Source organism: Pleurodeles waltl, chromosome 6 (assembly GCF_031143425.1).
Source record: "Pleurodeles waltl isolate 20211129_DDA chromosome 6, aPleWal1.hap1.20221129, whole genome shotgun sequence".
Lineage (NCBI taxonomy): Eukaryota > Metazoa > Chordata > Amphibia > Caudata > Salamandridae > Pleurodeles > Pleurodeles waltl.
Genome location: NC_090445.1, coordinates 1,549,389,927 through 1,549,413,648, shown reverse-complemented (window position 1 = coordinate 1,549,413,648; position 23,722 = coordinate 1,549,389,927). Strand labels below are relative to the sequence as shown.

The 23,722-nt window shown below is 44.2% G+C and overlaps 1 long non-coding RNA gene across 1 annotated transcript in view; it reads left to right on the top strand.

Annotated features, from left to right (window-relative positions):
• The first annotated feature begins 4,384 nt into the window (after positions 1-4,384).
• Positions 4,385-23,722, top strand: part of LOC138302162 (uncharacterized) — a 580,420-nt gene continuing 561,082 nt past the window's right edge. Inside the window, exon 1 of the long non-coding RNA XR_011205317.1 lies at positions 4,385-4,462. This is a non-coding gene — a long non-coding RNA (uncharacterized lncRNA). The remainder of the gene's footprint in view (positions 4,463-23,722) is intronic.

Sequence of the window (23,722 nt, the reverse complement as noted above, 5' to 3'; positions counted from 1 at the left end):
TTCTTTAGAGAATTAGACAAAAGAGAAGCAGGGAGGGCTGTGAATGGGATCTGGGATCTTCTAAAGTTTTGATGTGTTTTCTGTCTGATAATTATTTGCCCTGGCTCGGCTAGGCTGGGAGTCAGTCTCGTCCTATGACCTAGAGGGATGTTTTTTTCATTAGTCCATGTGCCTGGTGGCATTCCAACAAGAGCTCAATTGTGATAGTTTATGAGGACAAAAGAAATGGTGGTGCCTGAGGGTGAGGAGGATTGCGTACTTAACACAATTTTGGAAGCACCAGAGTGGGTCAAATTTGGAAGGTGAAGTCAAAGGACATCCTGTATCCTTTCTGATTGACACCTGAGCCACTTGTTCAAATGTCAGGGCTTTTGAGGTCCCAAACCTACCCCTCTCTGAAAAAAAAGTCCAGGTTGTAGGTATCATAAATCAGCAGAACACTAGCCAGTTTCAGCATCAGTTCCAGTAAAGATAGGCACCATTCAAGACCATCACAAGTTTGTGATTTACGATTTGAGTCCCATAAATCTGTTGGGAAGAGACTTGCTTTGCAAACTCAACCGTGTGATATGTTGTACATCTGATGAAGTAGAAATAGAGACCTAAGCATTAGACTCTGAATTTAAAGTGAAATCCTAAGAGTTCACTGTAAGACTGTACCTTGTCCTTACGAAGAAAGATTTACATCCTGACCTCAAGGAATCAGACAGAGAGAGGATGTGTGATTTAACTGGCAGAAGGTTTGGGTTAATCAGGGATGCAAAGCCTTTAAAGATTAACCTCCAGTCCAATGCAGTTTTTCCTCAGACATGACCCTACAAGTTGACCTCAGAGGCAATAGCTGATATCACCCCTGTCATTGATGATATGGTAGAACATGGCAACCTAAGAGGTTATTGGGAGTCCGTGTAACTCTCAGATTATGGCTTTGCAAAAAGCTAATAAGAAGTGGAGAATAGTGCAGGACCTCTGCAAAATAACCTAAGTAGTCGCCCCATACTATCAATTGGTACTGAACCAGCCATGATCCTATTCCGAATTCCCTCAGAAGCCAAGTGTTTCACGGTCATTGACTAATGTCACACATTCTTTTCCATCCCCTTGTACAAGACAGACAATACCTATTTGCATTCAGATTCTGTGAAAAAACCCTTGTGTGGGGTCATGTTCCTCAGCGCTTCATATTTTACTCAGATCTTGAAGAAAACACTAGAATCCCTGCAGTTGCCAGGTAGCTCCACTCTACAAGTTCAGTTTATTGATGGCCTACTTGTGGCGTCAATGATGAAGGAAGCTTGCAGACAAGACACCTGTTCAATCACAAGACACCATTTCCCTGTTCAATCACCTTGCTGAGAATGGGCATAAGGTTTCCATAGGGAAATTACAATACTGCGAAAAGGAAGTCAGATACCAGGACATTAGCTTGAGAGGGAGCAAAGAGTCTCCCATGAGAGAATTGAAACTGTTCTGAAATTTAAGTTTCCCACCACACAAACAGTGGTGAAAATGTTTTAGGAAGTAGCTTAATACTGTTGACAATTAATTCTCACGTTTCCATTGTGGTGAAGCCCCTACAGCATCTCATGCACAATGCTGTCAATGACCCGGTGCCAAAGGATGATGAAACATGGGAGCCTTCCAAGATCGAAAGAATATGCTGTGGAGTGCATTCTCTGTTGGAATGCCACACTACAAAAAATAACTTATCTGATGGGTGCGCATTAGCTGTATTGACACAGACCCAGAGTAAAGCCTGGTGCCTACATTTCAGCTATTGTTGACCAGTGGCTGCAGAACTAAATGGTTGTCTCAAAGCAGCCTCAGCAGTTAGTCTGAGTATACAACAAACTAAGGGCATTGTAGTGGGCTACCCCTTAATCAGTATGGTTCCTCATTCCATTGAATTCCTCATGACCCATATATGTAGATAGCATCTGACTAATAGCTGCCTAGCCTGCTATGAGAGAATCATTCTTGCTGCAGAAAATATGTCATTGGAGAGGTCTAATACCCTCAACCCTGCTACCCTCTTGCCTGCTCGGAATGAAAATAGTGAATATGAGTTTGACCAAAACTGTATAGATGTAACCAAATTGTGCACAAAACCACAACCAGACATATTGGATCTACCCCTAGCCAAATCTGATTATACATTGTTTGTTGACAACTCCTGTTTGAGGGACAGATGTGGCATTTTAAGAGTGGCATATGCCTTCTTTACTCTTAGTGGAGTTGTGGAAGCATCTTACCTGTGCCATTTAACTTTGGCACAAGTAGCAGAACTGATTTCCCCTACAAGAGCCTGTTGCACCTCTGATGGATTAAGAGTCACCATTTACACTGACATCCATTATGGGTTTGAGGTGGTGCATGATTTTGAACAGCTGTGATCACAGATAGGATGTGATCTCCTATTTGAAAGGAATGTATGTCTCAGATTTACTAAATGTACTCCAATTGCCAAGGCAGATAGATGTTGTGGAGTGTGCTGCACACAAGAGTGGTGATGATTTTGTCACTAGAGTAACCGATATGCAGGCTATTGTGCTGTGAGTCCAGCACATTTTAACTGGACAAACCATGCAGTGTAGAGGTAGACAGCCTCAAATATGTAATTGAACACAGTCCAAACGTTTAATGAACTGAGAGAATTGCAACATGAAGCCCCTAAAATTAAAAAGGCTACATGAGAAAAGATGGGTCATGTGAAGGATGCCAGTGACATTTAGGCATAAGGGGAAGGAAAACCAGTTTTGCCCAATTCCATGTTGCCCGCCATGGTGAGACCCATGCATGGCTCGAGCATTCCCGGGCGAGATGGGATATTCCATACTTTCAAGTGGTATTGGTACAATCCTCACTTTCCAATTATGGCCAAAAAATTGTGTCAGAGGTGTGTGACATGTCAGAGACAGTATGTTGAAAAAAAGATGTGTTATGGCAATGAGTCACATAGGAAGGTCTGAAGGTCCTTTTAACCATCTCCAAAACGATTGTGTTTTGGAAATTCCCTGATGCAATATATTAGTTGTCTTGAGTTTATTTTCCTGTTGGGTTGAGGCCTATCCTACCAGGAGGAGATGTGATATTCTGACAGTTGCCAAGGTTCTCCTTGGGAACTGACGAGATTACAACCCTGTACTAATGTAGTGAATATGTGAACCTTTTGTCTGAAATCTTATAGGAGAGTGCAATTTTACCATGTAAGGAGGAAGCCCGTTCTTAAAAGGCGAATGTCTTGTCAGTTTTGTCTCTGAACTCTTCTGAGTTTGTGATTTTCTACATTTTGGGTTTCGCACACTGAATTTCTATTTGACTTACTGTAATTTGTGCCTTTGTACTTTGAATATTTCAAAAGTAAACTTGTAACTTTTATGTCTGTCGTTTTTGAGCCTCTATTGTGATTGAATAACATTGCACTACTGAATTTCTGGACACAGTACGGTTGCTGGTATACGCAGCTGAAGTTTTTTTTCCACATAGTAGGTGCTTGTTGTATGCAGTGGTAGTTTGTCCCACATATACTGGATGGATCATGTTAGCAGAGTGATAGCTGAAGTGAAGGGGTGGTCATTCTTGCATGTAGTTGATGATTTCTGCACGTGGAATGTGGTTCCTTCTGCACACATTGCTGTTGTTTTCATACGTCAACATAAAATGTTAGGGGGATGCATTTCCTCCAATGACTTGTTTTGAAGTGAGCGCAATTTCAGGTGGGAGACAGCCAAAGGAAAGCTATATTTTGCCACAGCAATGAGGAGTGTCCCAGTCTGAATCGGGTTCATTGACGTATGTGTTTTGAAGAAAAAGTGAGGTGGGTCATGCAGACACCGATTCCTTCAGGGACCAGTGCATGGTTTCTGCAGTGTAGTGGTTTCTGCTCACACTGTCGGAAGTTCCCGCTCAGGTTTCTACATAAGTAGGGATGGTTCCTTCAGTCAAAGAGAAGATTTAAGTTACCAGTGGAGTGGTTCCTGCATGCAGTGGGCATTCCCTGTGAACATGGTGTGTATGTGAGTGCTGGTGGAATACAGGGAGCAGAAGTGTAAATGCATAATTCAGAGACTCGCACTGAGTGGTTCTCGCGAACTGTGATGTTGTTCTTACGCAGCTGGATAGCTCTAACTCGGGATGTGTGCTTTCTCACACAGAGGTTTTGTTCCTGCAGACTGTCTCCTTCAGGAAGGAGTGCGGTTTTTGCAGGCCCTCCTTTCCATTGGTCTGGCATCCAAACCCCACCCTCCGCGGGTCCTCTTCACGCTCTCGCCTCGGACACGCCTACTGGAGCTACTCCCTCTGGCCCGTCCTCCTGCTCCAGCTCCACCCCTCCGCCTGCCTCGCTTTTCCCGCTTTAGAAATAGGAAAAATCACTAAATAAGCAGCAAAAGCGAAGGAACGGGGAAGTTTGTGCACATGCGCAGAGTGGTCGGAGCGGGACAGGGACGTCAACTCCCAGCAGGTGGGTAAAGGAGATGCGGGGTGGGGGGAGGAGTGCAGTAGTGGACAGCCCAATAGGTTAACCGTGGAAGAAGAAAGGTACAGGGGAGCTCCGGACACTGAGGGCATGTAGCATGTGGGTGAGGTGTCGTGGAAGAGGTGGGGCATAGAGTTAGGGTCCAAGAAGCCCGCGAGTTAAGAGTCCTGTGTGGTGCAGGATAGTGCTGCAAGAGATGTCAGGGGAGAGGTGCAGGACGTAGTGGGACGCTGCGTGCTAGGGGTTGTGTGGGTGGAGAGGTGTACCTGCACCTCGAAGGAGGCACCTGTGGCACCGCCAACGAACTCCATCCGGCGGCTGCACGCGTTGTTTCACTGCGCCCCTCTTCCCGTGTCCCTAATTTCTTAACCTGTCGCCCCATGCGCACTCCTGTGAACCACTGCCACCTCTGCTCGTGACCTCATGCCCCTCGTACGAATCTTTACAACATGATTCACCGTGCTAAGCCCTCTGCACTCGGATGTATCCATGCTGTGCCCCTTACCACCTGGCATGTTCCGCCTCTTGCTATATTCTAAGCAACCTGCAGTGCCTCCTGCCGCGCACTAATATGCCTCGCACCCTCCGGTGTGCTCTGCCCCTCACGTGCTGTGAGCCCCTCCCCGTCCCTGCTGGTGAACCGCCTGTGCCACCCTCCTGCCGCCTACAAACTCCACAACATACCGCACTGTGGGGTTGACAGGCAACATCAGGCGAACAGGGAACGGTGCATAGGTCTAGGGCACTCGTAAGCGTTTGGGGGGCGGATAGATCAAAGGGTTTCAGAGAAGGTGAGGTGCCATAAATGTATAGAGAACTGCCTGCGCCCCTTTTCTTTTCCCACTTTTAGGGAGTTTATTTTTGACACGTTAATGTTTCTCGGGTATATGTTAATAACATTTTTCAGTATCTTGCCTTTTGGGGTAGTGGTAAGGGGGCCACGGGTGTGGTAACTCCAACTTTTCTCTGGCCGTGTATCTTTTTAGTACTTATTTGCTTCTTTAGACCAGCAAACTTAAACCGAGAACCCCCACATCTTCCCATGCACCGCCCACACGACCTCCTTTCTCTCACTTTAATCGAACGTTTTCGTTCCCAACTTCTAGTCAGTTGTGTATTCAGTATTTGTAGCGTGGACAGGGCGATGGGCCAGGGGCCTGTACGCTGGTAGGAGTGTGTTGGCTGGGCTTTGGACGAGTGTGTGTCTTCGCCTCATTTATACCTTGTGGGCTGAATAGGCTGCTGTCACCACCAGATGGGTCATGGTAGATGGGATAGGCTGTTGATTTTTGACGCTGGTTGCCCGGTCAAGGGCGATCTGCTGTTTTGGAGACGTCTCTGGAGAACAGTTCTGTAGAAATATTTTATGCTTGACCAGTGGCGGATTTGGGGCTAATGAGTGGTGGGGTTCTTGGCAGAGTTGTTTTGTGGAAATCTTTGGCTGTCTTGCGGAGTAGCTTAGAATCCTGAGTGTAAAACAGCGACAATGTGGGTGTTTTTTTTGGGGGGCACTGCTGACAGGATTGGGTTAAGGGGCATTTCTTTTATGGTAGGTCCATAGGGGGTTTCTGGCAAGACTGATCTGCAGGGAATTAATGGCAGGACCAGTTTTTCAGGTGCTGCAGGGTAAGGCCTAGGTATGATTTGGGGACAGGTCTGGTCCCTACTGGGATCCCTGGAGGCTGGGTCTAAATGAATAGCTACCATGGATGTTCCATCAAGGGCTGCAAAGGGTAGGGCTCCTGACAGATTACTGCCAGGACTGACCTGCTGTGGAATGGTGACGTTGTTGAAAGAATAGCTTGCAAGGCTGGCGTCTTGATGGAATGCTGCCAGGGAAATGATGCTATGTAAAGGGGCTTCCTAGGGGTTAATGTTCTGACAAATCGATGTCAGGCTTCTATGAAGCTTTCTGGATGGATTGATTTGTAGGGAATATGCCGATAGGGCTGCATTGTGGGGACTTGTTGGGGGTCATTTCTTAGTGAACTGCTCTAGAGGCTTGTCTCTGGTTGGACCATTTGATTTTTGCCCTAGATGATCTTTGGCAGACTGCTGGATGTTCATTGGACTCCTCTGGTCTCTGGGTTGTTTGATGGCTGTGTTGCTCTAAGGAGGATTGGTGCTAGCAGTTCACTGAATGGATTGTTGGCAGGCTTGGTTCATGGAAGATTTCCGTGAGGGCAGGACTCTAGATGGATTGTTGACATGGCCATGGTCTGCTAGCCCAGCTGGTCTTTTTATGGATTGCTGGGAGGTAAATGTATAGATTGATTGCTAACAAGTGGACTGAGGGTGCATTGCTGGTAGATTCGGCCTTTGGATCTATTGCTGATCAAGATGTTCTCTGGATTGCAAGGTTGGCATGCGCCTAAATTGATGGCAATGCATGTAAACCTGGTCGCTAGAGGATTGCTGACAGAAAGAACTGCTCTTTTGATGGAGTACTGGGAGTGTAATCTCTGGATGGATTAGTGACTGGGCGTCCATCAGGTTCATTGCTTTCATGGCTGCTGTGAGGGTATTGCTCATCAGATTGCTCATAGGTAGTGGCTGGTTGCAAGCAGGGCTTGGATTGTTGCTACCAGGGCTGGTCTTTGGGAAGCACAAGGTCGATGGCCAAGCAAGTAGGTAGCGGAGTTGCTGAAATGCTGATCTGTGCTGTGACTGGTGTCAGCACTGGTCTTGTCAATGATTGATTGGCAGATCTTGCAGGGATGTCTGGGAACACTTGTTGGAGGCACCACTCCTCGAGGCTTAGTTATTCTGGTATTTTTCAAATATTGATAAGCTCCAGAATTAGTCCCTAGATCTTCTGCTCCTGCTTTATTTATTGGACTAGTCTTTTATTGTGCTGTTGATAATCTCCTGCAGGTTTCTATGGAGATGTTAAACTGATCTTGGGCATCAGACGCCATATGTGCAAAGCACGTAAAGAGACAGCTGATGTGTGTTCTTTTTGAGGCTGAACACGCCCTAGTGTCTCTGGAGACCTGCTCAGGGTCCCATCTGGGGATGATCTCAAACGTAGTCCAGAAACTTTAGACTCTGATCCGAGGCCCTTTCTGGTGCCTGTCCAAGACCCTGGTCTTGGCCCTTTTTGTTGCTTACTTTGTCGTGTGCTTCTGGGCCCAGGGCTCCCCCTTCAGATGTAAGAAAGAACCAGTCCCAAGTATAGCCCTAGAATACCAGGTTTCAATACTTAAATGCTAACGATTGTCCTTTTGTGCGAGACTCTCAGCAGCGCCTTGAGGCCCTGTTTATGGTTTATGCTGCGCATTACATGATAGCTACACGTTTCACAGTTTGGTGATAGAGGGCATTCTTCAATCTCCGCACCATTATGAGTTTGGCATTGTGCCCTAATGGAAACTTAGCAAATGGAATAAACATACAAGCATTGGTTTCCTTGCTACCGGGTGCGAGCCAGTCCAGCAAGGGGGCTGTGCTGTGGGAGTCCCGAGTTTTCACCAGAAGTCGTCAACGAATCATGGGTGTGAACATTCACACATTCTCAACCTCACCAGGCACAACAGGGCCAGTGAAATACGAGAAATTCACGCGCGCTTCTGCGAGCATGTGTGCACTTTATTTTTCCAACACCTTATCTCCGTCGTGTGCTATTTGTTTCCAATGCAATTTTAGGCATACTTCGGTGTTTGTCTCCGTTTCTGTACACGTCCAATCTGTTTACATAGTTTTGCGTTTTGCCCTTGTACTGAAGCAAGGTCCTAGTTTCGTGTGTGTCTGGCGGCGGCACGGCCCCGTCCTCAAAACTTCCTTTTGGGAAATTGGACTGCATCTTTCAAGGCACGTTATCCTTGGAACACTACCTTCGTCGATGCATTTCAGACTTCGAGATTAAAGTTACATTATCCTTTCCACCCGTCCCCATTTGAAATCGTGCACTCCACATTGCACCTGTCCCCCAGGGTGTACCAGCGCCGCTCCCCTCCCGAAATGTAATTTAAGATTTTTTAGAAGCTTGTATAAAGTTAAATATGTTCTGAATATGTTGTCCTTCCGCTGCCTGCCGCTTTGTGCCCGGGTGGCTGTGCTTCTTACACCGCTCCGGGCGCTCATTAGGGAACGAACTGGTTAATGCTTTTATTTTTCTATTTTTCTCAGCATGCCTTTTGTTTTTGCTTGTTTGTTTGCTTTGGATTGCAAACAGAATTGACTGTGACAAGTAAAAGAGCACTGTGGCTTTAAACTCAGGAGTTTGCATATTCTCCTTGGATCTTTCCCCTTTGCTAATTATTGTGTTGTTTTCAGAGCAAATATGTCATATCCATGGCGACCAGGCAGGTTTATTGTCTTTCTGAAGCAATAGCTCACATAAGTAATTAATGACTCCTTTTTTTTCCTCTGGCTTAGGTTAAACAGATCATTCAAGGAAAGTCATATCTCACGCTCTTTTTTTCAGCCCACTGACATAAGAACATGAGTTAGAACAAGAATATACTTTAAGCGAGGAGTCAACAGCGTATTCCCCCCATTTCTTTTAAAAGCTGTAGTGTCGTTTTACAGACAGATGAGCCTGTCATTCTCCGGCCTCTAAGCCCTGCGATCTGTGTCCTCTGAGCGGGGCTGAGAGCCAGGAAAAACAGCGCGCGGGGAAAACATCCCCAAAGCTCACGAACCCCAAAACACCTGCAGGCAGAGGGGCGTGTTGGGGAAAAGACCCCCAGCCAGACGCATCCACTAACCCATGTGCCGGAAGGGGGCAGACATGGGACAGTTCCACAAAACACACCCACCCTCAAAATAGGTGCAATGCAAATCTCACCAAACCCCAGAAGCGGGCGGAGCTAATAAAGTTGCAGCGGGTGCAGTGGCACCGGGCACCGGCGGTTTCAAGTGCTCACTGCACCCCAATTATGGTGGGTGTCGCATGCTTGAGTTCAGACATATTTTAGACTTGTTGTTCCACTGCCCTTTAGCACCCCCAAAACCATTGCTTTACATACACACACAGATTTATGAAAGGGCCACGTATTGGATAAGTCTCCCAGTCATACTTACCCCAAACAGTTGAAGGCTAGGCGAAGCAATATACAGGGATAATATTCCCAAACCACACTACCCCGTCCTTGCATGAGAAATGTCCCCAGAGCACACGAAGCCCCAGAGCAGGAAGGAAAATGTCCCCAAAAATCTAATCCTCAGAAACGTATGCATAGAACAATGTGTGGGGGGCGGAAATATCCCCAATCACATTATTCCCCCAGTACGGGTACAGGCAAGTTCGTATAGACACATAGAATAGCCTCAACCAACACTAAGGCACCGCTCAAAAACGTACAGGCAAAGGTAGGAAATGTCCCCCGCCATACACACACAAGCAAAGGCGAGGTGGTTATCTCTGGAAAACTAACACATTGAACCTCTCGGGAACGGGCTATAAAATAGAAATATATCACCCAAAACAGACTTACAACCCAAAAGATCTGCAGGAGAAGGCACTATGTAAGAGAATTATACACAAACGGCACTAATCCCCAATAAACGGTGCAGTGTGCGGGGAAACCAGCACTAAACAGAGATAATCCCCTTTACCACCCGCCAGTCCCCCCCTCCCACCTGAAAAGTCAGACCCAGGAAGGGCAGCCTGCAAGGAAAATAGAAAATGTCCCCAAACCACGCCAACCGCAATAAGAGTTGCGGTGAAAGGCAAGTGTTCGTGGAAATATCCTAAAACCATACTATGACCGGAACCAAGTTGGGTGTGGGTAGTCTGTGAGGGAAAACATCCATACACTACATGCACCCCTATAACAAAGGCAGGAAAAAACAGTACACGTAGAAAACACCCCAAACCACAATATCCTATGAAAACTAGTAAAGCAGAGGGCACGCACAGTGCGAGGTTTGTATCTCAAACCACACCAGTGGACACAGTCCCACCACTAACCCAACACCTGGAAGAAATATCTACACACCACACTATCAGGAAAACACACCATACCAGTAATCACCACACCATACTTCTCACCTCACCAAAACTGGTGCATGAAAGTCACCATCCAGAGGAATATCCGCAAAGAACCCTACATCCAAAAAAGGCAGAAAAAGGTCGCCTAGTCAAAATATCCGCAGGGAAAATTCTCACCTAAAGCTAGTCTTTGTCTTGCAAACCAGTGCTGGAAAAGGTGTCTCAAACCACACTGCCCCAAAAAAGTGTGCAAGAAAAGGCAACCCGCAGAAATAATTTCTGCAACCACACCTGAGAAATCAACGTCTGGATAACATTTCCCCAGCCATATGTCACCTCCGTACAGGTACAGGAAAAAATCATCTAAGGGCAAGAACCTGAGATCACGCACCAGTCACTCCCAATGCAGTAAAAACAGCGCTAGGAATATCAGTAAGACTTACACTAACCACCTCAAAACAGGTGCAAGCCAAACAGAACTGATGAAATATTACCAAGCCCATCGACCCCCATGATGGCGCAAGACAAAACGCTCGCTGTCCGATGAAAATATCCCCACGAACCTGCCAGTCCAATATAGCAGCACAAAAAATATTTAGGAAATATTGTCAACCCACCCAACTCAAGACAGGTAGGTGCAAAAGGGAGAATCACAAGAAATAACCTCAAACCACCGTTCAACCCCAACTAGATCTTCCCTCGTTCATTTGTCAGGTCTGGTCAGCCGTGATCCTAGCGGGGGGGGGGGGGGGGGGGGGCGGCAGAGGTTCGACTGTGTAGTTTCTCTCTTGTTACATATTACTCAGTAATATGTATGTTTAAAACGTACAGACCGAGACATTTGGGGCGCGTTATCAGGTGCATATGCCATGATCCTCAATATCTTACGACTTCTTCCCAATTACTCCCTTGTTCCAATGCAGTCCCCGCTCCACATTTTATTTCCCATTAAACCATAATTGCTTATTTCCAAACTTGGGGATTGAGCGGCCGGGAGATTACGGAGATGAACACTGTGTTTGTGCTTGGGAGTGACACTTTTTATTGGGTATGATATATTTATTTTTGGAGGAAATAGTGCCTTTCTCGGGCAGATAAAATCTGCCAGCAGAGACATTTGTTTTGGTTGTTCGAAGGAACATTGCGATGTTGGAGGCGTCATGTCCCTTCGTGTTCGTGGGGAGACGGGGGCGCCTTCTCGTTCAGCGGGCAGGGGCGTGGGCATGAACGGGGGCCCCGTGGGGAGGGGACAGTGTGGGGCCTGTGAAGGGACCGGCCCGAGCTCTCCCGGGCGACGTGCGCTGGGGCGCGCTGACAGCCCGGCCGCGGCTCCGGTCGCTCTTAGATGCCGCTTCCCGGGGCTGTTTTCTTCTTAAACGGAGCAGCTTTCGGTCCCAGATGAATCCGGGTGGCAGGTTGTTTTAATCGGTCCACCAGGCACAAAATATAGTTGTGAAAATGAGATTTATGAAGTGCCGATATTACAGTAAAAGCGGGGTTCCCTTAACGGGAGAGAAGGGAGTCAGGGCTGGTAATTGAGCCCGAGTCGGTGATGTCTAAATCAGGCGAGGAGACGTGGAGGGAGCCAGAGAGCGGCAGAGCAGGTCCCCGGGCCGGCAGGAAGGAGCCGCACACGGTGTGTAATCCGAGAGGCGGCCAGGGCCCGTCTTCATTTACACGTTACACGTACTGAGTGCTCGACCATTCATGCCCAAGAGCGCAAGCCTGAGAGCAGACGGCGCTGCGATCTTTTCATGCACACCTGCAACCCGCCCCAAGTTACTTTTTCATTCAGAAACTTTTATTACAGGGCTGCCAATACTTACAAATACTGAAGATGCGATTAAACTGTACGTTTGTCCAAACTTCAACTTTTGTAACACGCTTCTTGCAGGTTGTTAGTGCATATTTAAGCCTGCCTGCAGATAGTGTGTTTTTGTGCACGGACCACTGCTGACTGAACGTCTACAGGGGCAGATCTGTGCGCACGAATATCGCACAAACCTGCTCCGTGATGTCAGGCCGCCAGAAGAGGAAGGAAGGACGCCATAAATTGTGCTACAATTAATCAGCCGTGCAAGGGCCTGTCGTTAACGAGGTTTTCTAGGCACACTGCGGCCGCCGCGCGTTCTCGGTCAAAGTCCGGGCCGGGATTTAAAGAGGAATAATAAAAACAAAAGAAAGCCTGGAATTAGAGAGTATAAATCCTCAAACGCCCTTGATCCATATTGTCAGATTTTTTTTTTGGTTTGATTTGTCCTGTGTGCCTTTGACGGAAAAAGCACGTAGAGAGAAAGAGCGACAGAGGGGGAGAGAGAGAGAGGGACGTGCCGGTCCTTTGGAGCTCATTATCATTCTTAATAAGTCTTAAGGAATAAAGAGGAGCAGTGAGTATAAATGCTGGCTAATCCTAACACTGCTCAAGGTGAGAGGAGTCTTGAGGACACACACGAGGAGAGAGAGGGGGTGGGTGAGGGAAAGGAGGGGGAGCGCCGATAGCCCCAAGAAACTGCCGCGAGGTGAGGTAGAGGCCCCCGAGGGAAGTCACCTCACTGAAGTGCGGTGATCACCTGGGGAAAGTTTTTCTGCCACCGCAGGCTTATGTTTGCTCCTCAGATGCAGCTCTCCGGCTAGCAAGGGCTCCTAAGCCCCCCTTTCTCCTTTCCGTCTCTCTGGACCAGTTTCCCCCTGAGAGCCCCCGGGGGTTCCGAAGGCGGTCATCCCCGAGGGATCAGGTCATAGGGGTATGCTTTTATAGATTTACCACAGCCTCACCCCGTTTGAGACAGTGGGGCGTTGTGCCAAAGGAGGGGTCCAGCTTTTGCTACAAGCCCTGCCCAGTAAGACTGATTTGGTTATCAGAATAAAAGTACACGCAGAGATATTCTTCCCAGTAGAAAGACATTCGCTTCTCGTTCGGTGTTAACTAACCCTTCAGTTACTCTGACATGTGGACTGTCTCTACGGCTGTGCGAAAACAGCAGCACAAGGTCCCCAAGGGGAGGAGGAGAGACAGCAGCGGGGACGGTCGGTGTTTGAGTAGTCCCATTACAGACCAGCAGAGAGATCCTGTGCGCCGATGGGACGCCAGGGCCCGCCGATTGCACTGTTATCATGTGCGTGACTCCGACATGGGGGCATTTCACATCGCAGTGCTTAGCACAGGCCCCTAAAGTCCAAGCGGAACCAGGACCTCACTTCTCAGGAGTGGGGATCCGCATTCAGGAAACACTTTCCATTGCTTCTCGTTTGAGGCCTATGAATGAGCCAGCATCTGCACCTCTGACCCATTGCGCCCAAGTGGGCCCACGTACTTTACACCTTTTTAAAATGCCAGGATGATCACCCTGTGTTGGCCAAGGTGTTAGACTGCAAGGCCTGCCTGTGTGCATATGGAGCGCATGAGGGAAGGCAGATCTGTGTACAGCTGCTGAAACCATACCAAGACCCTGAGATACATATCCAGGAAGGCCTCTGTGTGCGTATCTATAGACTACTGCCACCAAAGTCTACCTCTACGTTTTCTAAATAAAACTAGCAAGGCCTGTTTACGTGCATCTACCGAATTCACCCAAAAAGGCCTTCACATGTAGTTCTATTGGACGTTGTTGGTGTGACTTGTCTCCTTGTATCTACTGATGAGACAACAGGTAATTGTTGCCTGTGTACACCAAAAGAACCTAGAGTCGATGAGACCTGCCTATGTACATCTACCAAAAACACATGGGGTTAAGCCTGCCACAATATCTACCCGACAAAGCCAGCAATTGTTATTCTATACTCAGGGTCACTGGAATTATATGGTAGTAGAGGACTAATTTATAAGGCTAGATTGGCTAAATTATGCATCAGGAAAAAAAGCGAATTAGGCAGCATTATCAGGCACATCATGTGCTCTCTTTTTTATCATCTTACCTCGCATTGGTGCCAAAGGCATCCCAATGTTATGCCAAATATTACGATTTTGTAAGAAGGAAAATGGTCACCAACAGATAATGATTTTGTCTTGCACGGAAGTGCAGGGGCTCTATTTTATTAGCATGTGCAAAACATAGAATGTTGAAGTCAGCGGAAAACAAGCCTGTAAATTTAATTTTCGGAAAAAAGTGCTACTTTTATTCTGCCCATCCCAGTTTTGTTATAGAACTGTTTTTCATGGACATCTAAAAGTACTTATTGCTATTAAGGAGCAGCCAAAGCGAGCAGTATTTATTTACATTACACACATGTAATGTAAGTGCCTCTCTAGAAGGTACTGTAATCTTTAAGATCTCAAACCTTATTAAGAGAAATTTAATATTTGGGATTTTTCTCTACTCTTTGTAACCTCTTGAAGTAACATTGCCTTTTGAGAACCTTTTCTGCTTTAAGATGAATTTCTAGATGGTACTACTGAATACCAGCATGAAGAATATCAATGTACAAGAATATCAAGGACAGAATACGGAAAGGTAAGTGTGTATAGGCAGTACAGATTTACTATACCTAACTTAATGCCACATCTTTGAACCTTTTAGATACACGCATACATTGCTGGGTATAGAAAACCTAGACTTACTTACCTGTCCATATCGTTTTTAATGTTTTGTCCTTGATAGTCAGTACCCATGATATTCTGACTTCAATATTCAGTATGCAGACCAAATTTCCACGAATAATAAAGCAAAACATTTGCATGACAAATAAACTTTCACTCTGTTTAAATTACGTTTCAGCATGTTGGGATTTTCTTTGATGCTGCAGACAGCATTCATTGCCCAACCCATCATTTGGTAACATTAATACTGTCTGCACTAAAGCTTCACTTCAGTAGTACCCAATAAGAAACTGAATATAGTAATAAACAATAGAAATGTCTGAACGGTGACTGTTGCAGAATATCTGTAACTGTGGTCCACCACCTCTGCAACTTTTGCCATGGTAACATTTGATCCGTTGAAATTTGCAAAATGTGAAGCAAAGAGTGTAATATGTGTAAATCCATAATTGCACAGAAAATGCTACAGCTGCAAAATTACATTTTTCCAATGGCGGGAAACATATGCAAATTTACTGCACACATAAGCAGTTAAACGTCCTGTGTAGTTTTACTGATGACTAAATAGACATTTTGGGTGGAAATTTAATATATTTGCTTAAGGTATTTAAATTACATATTTATTTTCTAAAAAATAAAGTAACACAAATCATACAACTTCTAAAACCCTGGATGGACAAAAATGTTGAAAATCATTTTTGAGAAAGCTGAGGTCTTGGTAGTGGGTAAAGAATCCACCATTTGGTCACCAGATCTCGGCATCTGTCACTTTGTACATCTTTATATCCACAAATGTAGACCTATTATTGTCATTCACACTTTCAAGGGCAGGAAATCTGCAATAGATGCTACAGTTGGGTCAAGGATGGAGTATTGCAGTGCTTTTTATCTTGGAGTTGATAAATATTTTTGCAAAGGCTTCAATCAATTCAAAACCTAACCTTAAGACTCGCCCTATCAGCACCACGCTTTCCACTTTCAAAACAATGATCACAGAGCTCCATTAGTTAGCTATCCATAGCAGGATTCGATGTGAAATAACTTGTCTGGTTCAGAAATGTCTTTGTGGTAAAGCCCTTGCTTTTCTGCTGAGAGTGTAGCTTACTATTTCCCTTCCCGCAGACTTTGTTCAACTTTCTTATCACTTTGCAGTCCCACTTTCTCTATGCTGCCCCCATTATTGGAATGCACTGCTATTCAAAAATTACTCAACTCACCACCTTTGTAGGAAAAGATTAGACACCTTTCTCTTTTTGGGATCAAGCGAGCATGCGCTCTAGCCTGCTGTCATCTCTCTGTGGGCTTTGAAACCACCGCACGTCCATCAGTTTTGTTGGTTCGTGGGTTTGCCTTTTAAAAATTGCTTGATTTTATTTGTGAAAGGCATGCATACGTCATGCCTGTTCCGGTGTTTAGCCCTCCTCAAGCGCACCGCCCAACTACTGAAAACATACAAGGCTCCATGTTTTCAGCATGGTTTCTGGACTAGCTTTTCTTTTTATTTCCTATGCAGTGTGACCTCGCTGCACATATGCCAATACGTTTGACTGCAAGCAAACTTCTGTTTCCTTTTGTGTGCTCCTTCATGCTAATGGTGTAGCGCTTTACATCAGCTTACTTATGTAAAACAGTATCACTTTTCATTTCCATTTTATGTGGCAAAAAAAATCCGGTTAGGGCTTTACAACGCTATTAGCTCTAAGCTGAGCAAATGTGATATCCATTGCTTTGAAAATGCTTGTTGGAATTAGTCGCTGCATTGTGCCTTGTTCTTTCTTTATGCATTGCACCAAGAGAACATAGAATGTGCGTAGCCCTTGAGAAATGTTCTTAAGAAGAAGAAGGAAGCTAGCCAATAAGGTTAGATTTTGCACATCTACTGAAAACAGAGCCAATAAGGACCTGTGTAGGTTTCCTGAACACGCAAACAAAAATGCTTTTTTTACGTTAAGCTAAGACAGCTTGTGCTGTTTTGTCACAGTCAGCCAATAATGTCTGCCTTTATAAATCTACTAAATATGTAGACGGTAAGACCTCCTGGTGTCCTGGTGTAGTTATACTGACCAGAGCCAGTAATGCCTGTTTGGGTTTCCGTCCTGAAACATCACCAATAAAATCTGCAGTGGGACATGTACTAAAAGCAGGACTTCTACATTATGGGATCTTCATTGATAGTTATAAACCCTTAATAGTACAACCCAGGAGAGTGCTCCCAGTACAATTAAACAGTATAATATGTTTTGTAAAAAAAATTAAAATAATTGTACGAACCCAGCCTCAGGCTATATTGACCATAATTTTCTTTCTTTTTTTAAATATGAAAAACAGCCCACCCAAATAAAAAATTTCTCTAGTGCAAACTGAGTCAACGGGGTTAACCTTACCTAATGTGTTTAAAGTAAAAATGGGAGCAAATTAGGAAGATGGGCCAGATTCTGCCTATTTAGAGTACCCAGCTGCCACAGTATACTATTGTGTCTTGGACTGGCAGTTGTGTACTTTCTTTTTTTTTTAGCTCTTGTGAAAGAAGCACTCAGCACTGGACTGTGCACTTTTCACATTTTTTTTCTGGTTATGTAATCTATCTGAAATCTGCTTTTTTGCTTTACACTGAAAATGTTAGAACAATGGATGTGGTTTTTTAACCACTACTGCTCTGTTTTAGAGCAACCATAGGACGCTTTTCTTAGAAAAATGCCTTCTCTTTTTTTAGGTTTAACGTGGAAGTGCTTTCACCTGTTGTAAGTATTGTGGGCTTTTAACCACGCCCATCTCGTGGCCATCACTTTCATTCGTTTCTGTGCTTACCTTTCAAAAATCACTTGATGTCATTGGTAAATGCGATACGTTTGTCCCGCCTTGAGGATGTTTTTGTCACGCCTTGCAGACTGCCCCTGTTACATGGATTACAATTGCTGGTATGCTGCAGCGTAGGTGAACTATTTGTTTTCTTTTGACTCTCCCCTTCGTGAGTCATGGCAGCCATGGCGCTCAACATGTTAACAGGAGCAGCATCGTAAACTCGATCAGTGGGATTGGAGCACTGGTCACAATGTTCACAGTTACCTAATCAGAATCATTTCTTGTGGCTCTCTCCTGAAAACACTTGAAATTGGTAAATGCTTTACATAAAAAAAAAAAAATCCTCAGAGCAGAAGCGGCTCTCCCGACACAGAGGGGCATTCACTGCACTCTGGAAATTCTCCCCATAATGCATTGCAGGGCATTACTTTTACAAAACATTTTTGCTCATAACTCAACCTGTGGTGGTCCTAAGACAACGGGACTACCACCGAAATGTTCACAACAACGTGCTCTTTCTGTCTACATCATCTCTGTCTCCACATACTAGGTTAGTGGGGACCCAAAAACAATAATATCCCTTCCACCATTCAGTGTCTTTTTAAGCACTCTCAGGGCTGGAACTTTCGCTTTACAGCTGGGAATAACTTATGTTTTAAGGGCCTTGTTTTTAATATCATTGCTATAGTCTTGCTACCCTTACAAAATGTGTAATGCACTACACCCTCTAGGGTCTAAATATTTGGTAACACTGCATTATTTATTGCCATTTTTTGTGTGGTTATGCCTTCTACGGGCTAACTACATAGTTACATGACCATGTTTCTTACAAATGCTATTTTGATTGTGGTGTCCTCTAGGGGCTCTTACAGTCATATCAACATACTAAAATATTCGTGGCACAGTAACTTGCCCCGTAATGCTTTACAGGGCATCATTTGTACAAAACACTTTTACTCATAACTCAGCCTGTGGTGGTCCTAGGACAATGGGATCACCTTCAAAACATTGACTGCAGTGCGCTTTTTCTGTCCACACCATTGCTGGGTCCACACACTATATTAGTGGGGACTCCAAAATAATAACCCCCAATGCCATTCATTATCATTTTAAGACCTCTCATGGCTGGAACTTTTGCTTTATAGCGGGGAGAAGTTATGTTTTATGGGCCTTGTTTGTAAAATCATTGCAGTAGGCCTGCTTGCCTTGAAAATGTGTAATGCACCATGCTCTCTAGGGGCTAAATATATGGCTACAGTGCATTACCTTCTCACATTTTTTCATGTGGTTATGCTGTCTAAGGGCTGACTACGGTTACTTGACCATGTTTATTTCAAATGATATTTTTATTGTGGTGTTCTCTAGGGGCTGCTGTGAGCATTGCAGTCAACATATTTTAATATTCACCATAGGAAAACTCTCTCCATAATGCTTTGCAGGGCATTACTTTTACAAAAGATTTTTGCTCATAACTCAGCCTGTGGTGGTCTTAGGACAACGGGACCACCTTGAAAACGCCTTTTCTGTCTACATCATCTCTGGGTCCAACACTAGGTTAGTGGGGACCCTAAAATAATAACCCCTTCCACCATTCACTATCTTTTAAGTTTTCTCATGGCTAGAACTTTTATTTTACAGCTGGTAGAAGTTTTGTTTTAAAGGCCTTGTTTGAAATATCATTACAGTAGGCCTGCTAGCCCCAAAAACCCCCTCTGAGGGCTAAGTTTGGGATTACACTGCATTACTTTCACCTGTTTCTCCTCTGTGGCTGTCTTGTGTCATTTTGGGGGGAATTGTGTTAGGCAGCCAGTAACTCTGACGGCGGGGTGGTGAAAGTGGTATTCTATTGAAATTAGCATGGCAGATTTAAATTAGGATGCTAAATGGCAACATTTTCATTTTTTGCTGCAGATAGAGGAAGATGGTAAATGGAAGTGCTTTAGTAATATGCAGGGCCACTGGAATTATATGGCAGTAAAATATGAAATTATGAGGCAGGGTTGACCAATTTATGTGGCAAGAAAAGTCCAGCCATGAATTTACAATGCCAATAGCTCTAACTCAAGCAAATGGAAGACCTATTTCATTGCAAGTGCTTGTTTTAAGTACTCATCAGTAGCTATGAAGAAGTCTGAGAAAGACATACCGTTGCCTCCCAGACTAACATACTTTCTAAGAATGTAATTTCTGCCAGAATATGTCCAGGGAATTTCTATTTGAAGGGACAAGTCCACCTCCCATGGGTCTCAAGTCCATCAACGGAAAAGCCACTGATTTATTCTAATTAGTACAGATCCTGCATGAGCTCCAAACACCCTTAAAATTCCCAAAACCCTTGTAACGCAGCACTCCAGGTGCCCCAGGTGTAGAAGAATGTCATCTGCATATAATGAGGGAGCATCTTCCCCCTCTCAATCCCTTTTCAGGCACAGATCAATCCGTCTCCGCATATCCATGTTGCCAGAGTCACAGCAAGTAATGGTGGGGAAAGACAATAGACTACCCTGTCTAGTTCTCCAACAAGTCAAAATTCAACCAAAACTGTCCATTGACACGGACTCGAACGGTTCGAATGGTTGTGTCTTTATATAGCAAGTTGGCCTGTTTCCCAAAAGATAGGCCAAAATCCTTTTTTTCAGGATTGCTATCAGGTAGGTCAATTCAGAGAGTCAAATGCTTTTTCAGCATCTGGGAACCATCAGTGCTGATACATTTTCCATACCCCACATATTCTAAGTTCTCCAAATTCTAAAAAGAGGACTATTTCCGTCCTGGCTCCTCACAAAGGCTATTCCAATTTTGACATAGAATTAAAAGAATGCTCTGCTAAATAGGAGGTGTCTCAGTAACCTACCGCTCCTACACAACCTGTAAGACACCATTTTACTACTGCACTTCAAGGGCGTCAAATACACTCAGAGAGCATTCTCTGATATCATATATGCTAAGAGGAGAATCAGTCCCCCAAAACTCACGTGTGCCAAGATAGTCATGAACACCTTTCATGTACCAATAAGGTACCTCTAAATTTCTAAACTCTACAATCACACGTCTGATAGTACCTTTTTCTTAGCACTTGTTCTTGGTCTCAGAGAACCAGCAATTTTTAAATGAATTATTCTTGCAGAAACTATTACAGATTGACCTTAAGTGATTAAGATATACAAGCCACCAGAAGAAGCCCCTCCAGTTCTGAGGCTGGAACCCCACCCAGACTCCGATATAATATTGCCAGTTAACTTTAACACCGTTGACTTCAGCACCTCGTGAAAAAAGAAAGCAAAAGATTGAACACAGTGGGCAGGTAGCGTGGACATTTTCTACTTCAGTGATGGAAGGCTGCTAGTTGCTAGGATGTCATGGCAGATCACCCTGGTGCTCTATTCAAAGATTAGTGGCTTATCAACCAAATGAAAGTTTCAGGTTTTCCAGAACATGATGGACAGACACTTACGGTAATCACATTAGGTCACTAATGCAGCTGTTGGTACTTCAGATTCGGTAACTCGCTGTTATTGCCACCATCTAGCCCTAAGGATATTGTTAAGGCTGTTTACTGACAGATCCCAAACCGGAAGCCCAGCGAAAACTAGAGTCCGTCTTTTTTCTTTCCCTTTGCTTTTGGTCAACATGTAGATGGCAAGATTTATTGAATGAAGTTAGAAGTAGACACCCTAAATGTGATCACATGAGAAAAGAAAGCTCAAAAGGTTAGGGGAGTTTTTCCTCTGTGTGAAAACAGTACTGGGTCCTCCACTGAAACCTATTTATGAGCACCTCTCATGAAAGGCTGCTCTCCATCTGGCAATCACTTCTTCTCACACAGCTGTTGAGATCGAGGTTGTTTGTTTCAAGAACTGTACTTGATTTTTCACTCAAAGGATAGTCATGAGTATTTACCCAGCTTTCCCCCGAAGGTGGCATTGGACATTCACACTAATCAGATGATTTCCTTGCTTATTTTCTTCCAGAAACCGTTTTGTCCAGAAGTAAGAACATTATAGACATTTAGCATAATAAGGATTCTGTATTTTTACTACGGCAAAACTGAAGACATCGAAAGATCCAAACAGTTCTTTTTGACTCATGGCCCCGTTTGAAAAGGTCTGCCTTTTTTCCGTGCACTCTACTTATAGATAGAAATGCCCTCCAAAGCCAAATAGTGACTCAAAAACGAACAGGCTTCTGTGTGCCAAACCGGGTTCATTCCTCAAGTGGTAGATTTGCCATCGTGTCCTTGTTGACAAATGCCCCAGACAATGATGTTTGCAAGACAGTGACCTGGACGTCTCTGCATGTCTACCGACTCTAGTGTCTCTACCTGGGTTTCAGGACTCCTTGCTGAAGGTAGTATTCTCTTTTGCTGTGGAAAGGCCTGTGGGTTTGCAAATCACCAGACTTTGCGACTACAACTCAGTTTTGCCTCAATTACCACAATTCTAATCCTAACCCTTTTCCTTGCACTAAGCAAATCCTTAATACTAACCCTAACACTATACATAACCCATTCAACCCTCGTCTTAACGAGAGTACCAAATGTAACCACACTTCAGATTACTCCTCAGAAAAGAGCCCAGAGTGAAGCTCTCTTCCCATCACTTATTCTAATCCCCTTTCCTCACCCGAATAAGAACTCATCCATTTTCAAAATTAATGCCTTTAAATAAATAATAACGAACAGTGTAGGTTTGCAGTTTTCATCATTATTATGTAATTAAAAACAGTTTATTTTTTTACTGATGTTTTTTGCCGTAGTGGATTTCTTTGTTTTTTTTTCCTATTTTTTTCACGTGAAGTTAAAGTGCATACCTCAGAATCTGTTCAAAACTTAACTTATGGTGGAAAAAAAATAAGTAACTGAATAATATCTTGTATACTCCAACATATATACTAAATTGTCAAGAAACTGTTAGCTCCCTGTACTTCATTGCATTTTTGGTTAAATAATCTTTTAGAGGAACATCGAAAACAGAAGAAGCTCAAAGATGTTTTCCTGTAGCGACGGTTCAGTTTCAAATCCCTATCAGCGAAGAATAGTAGTGTAATAGCGAAAACCGTTTTCTGCAACCCGGAGACGAGGGTTCAAATTACATTACAGTCAGCTCAGATAACGTGTTTTGTTTTCGTTAAGACAGATCGTGCATCCCTTGGCAACAGTTATTTACAAGTCCCGTTTGGCACATTTTATATTTTCATACACTTTCTGTAAAGAAGATGAAAAAATATGTTGGGTAGTGGGGAGATAAGTTTTCCCTCCTTCGCTATTCATTTTTGCATGTAAGCTCCCTTGCTAAAAAAAAGTACAAACAGTACGCTAACCCATCTTTAATTAGCTTATAGATGATGTGAAACTAAAAAAGGCACGTTCATGATAGGAAAAACTTCAAAAATATGTGGCTTATTTGAGTACATTACTAATTATGAAAAAAGTGTGAATAGTGACATCTTAAACATCTGATTTGGAATGAAATGACAATTCCTTATGCACTACATCCTTTCTCAAAAGCATTTGAATTTTCATGAAAAAATATAGGACACAATTGGAATGTTTTATTGTCAGCCACCCAAGCGGATTTGGCAGCTAATGTTGAACAAATGGAGAAGCAATAGTGGTCAAACATAACGTCCTTAATTTTGAAAATATATGTCTTTAAGGAATACAACCCTATATGTTTTAAATTAAATATGGAACATTAGCAGAGCTGCCTTTTGTGTGCTTTTTGTGATCTGGTGAAAATCAGTTTAGCAGTCTTTGAAAATAAAGAGAGAACGGATGTCTTGATGGTTGGGTTTGCGAATGTCTAAGGACACCAAATTTGAAACCTGGCCCCAGAATCTGATTGATATTTATGAGCTGCTCATTGTCTGTCTTCCACATTTCATGAAGTATCAAGCCACCACGAGGTTCATGGACATGCTATGAAAAAATAATTCCCTCTGTGTACCCGGGTCAGGCTGTGCACACTCCAAG